We start from the raw sequence: 1796 nt of genomic DNA, 5'->3' as shown, positions 1-1796 counted from the left end.
GTCTCCACTCCCCGAGTGCATCCTTTATAGCCAACAATTCCCGGTTACCCACATCATAATTCATCTCGGCAGAGGAAAATTTACGGGAAAAGTAAGCACAGGGATGAAGGCGATTATCAGACACCCCCATATGAGAGAGCACTGCCCCAATACCTATCTCAGAGGCATCCACTTCTACCACAAAAGGACGCTCTGGATCTGGGTGTCGCAGCACCTTGGCCGAGACAAATGCCCCTTTGAGACGGGCAAAGGCTGCTTTGGCCTCACAAGACCAGTGAGCAACATCCGCCCCTTTCTTAGTGAGTGCCACCAAGGGGGCCACTATAGACGAAAATCCAGCGGTACTGAGGGAACAGAGTGTTCCAGGGCGAATTGACGGTCCATGAAAACCCCATCGGCCCCACTGTCAACAAAGGCCTCAGTCTTGACAGTTTGACCGAGGATCTCCAAAGTCACCGGAATGAGAAAAGTCTTTTTGGGAAATTCTGACTTCTGGCCTGACAGGATATTTCCCATCACCCTCAGGCCCTGAAGTTTTCTGGTTTTTCTGGGCATGATACTACAACATGACCTTTATTCCCACAGTACAAACACAAACCCTGCTGTCTCCTCCGCGTCTTCTCACGCGAGGAGAGGCGGGTAGCCCCAATCTGCATAGGCTCCTCGGAATGTTCCTCAGAGTCTGAGGTTCCCTTGGGAAAAAAGGAAACTGCGGTCTCCCTTTCAAGCCTACGCTCTCTCAGCCGTCTATCCACCCGGATGGATAACTGCATGAGCTGATCTAAGCTATCAGGCGAGGGATATTGTACCAGTTGGTCATTTATCTGGTCAGAAAGGCCCCTTCGGTACTGGTTTCTCAGGGCTGGGTCATTCCACTGGGTATCATGAGCCAACCTCCGAAACTCCGTACTATAAACCTCAGCTGGCCGTCGCCCTTGCTTAAGAACCGTAATCTGAGCCTCGGCTGAAGCCATCTTGTCAGGGTCATCATACAAAATGCCCAGTGCCGTAAAAAAAGCATCAACACTTTTAAGCGACGGACAGTCAGGCTGTAACCCATATGCCCAGACCTGTGGGTCTCCTTGTAGCAAGGAAATCACCATGCCCACCCGCTGAATCTCCGACCCAGAAGACTGGGGCCTAAGCCTGAAATATAGCTTACAGCTCTCCTTGAAATAAAAGAACTGCGAGCGATCTCCAGAAAAACGATCCGGGAGATTTACTTTCGGCTTCTTAACCCCTGAACTTGCCGCTGCTGCTGCGGGAGCTCCGCTAGCGGCCTGCGGGGTGTTCATTTTAATGGACATCTCATTAAATTGTCGAGTCAGGACCTGCACCTGATCGACCACCTGTTGCAAAGTATTTTGAGGGGTATGCTCCATATTCCCACAAAATTTCAACAGGAGTAGGGCTGCTGAATATGTTACACACACCAGTGCTAACAGGAGTATACCGGTGTATGAACAGAGAGGGAAGCGAAGCAAACGAACTCACAGACAGTATAACATAACATACACAGGAGGTGATGGAATAACTAATAAACACAAAGTGAACGGAGAAGCCCAAAGGCTCAGGAATTGGGTGTCTCCCTAGTGTCAGGAATGCTCAGATGGAATAGAGCGGACAATGAAGCGAGGTGTAGTGATTTAACATGTGGAGCACCTGAAATGATGTTGCTAAGAGCAACAGAAAAAAAACCCAAAGGGTTACCAACGGGTGTGGGAATAAACTCCTTGGTCAGAGATAGAAATATAGACACAAGGAGAGTATCCACAATCCTAACCCCCACTTGCAGG

Source organism: Pseudophryne corroboree, chromosome 10 (genome assembly GCF_028390025.1).
Source record: "Pseudophryne corroboree isolate aPseCor3 chromosome 10, aPseCor3.hap2, whole genome shotgun sequence".
Classification (NCBI taxonomy): Eukaryota; Metazoa; Chordata; class Amphibia; order Anura; family Myobatrachidae; genus Pseudophryne; species Pseudophryne corroboree.
The sequence above is the reverse complement of the archived record's forward strand: the minus strand, read 5'-3'. Positions refer to the sequence as shown.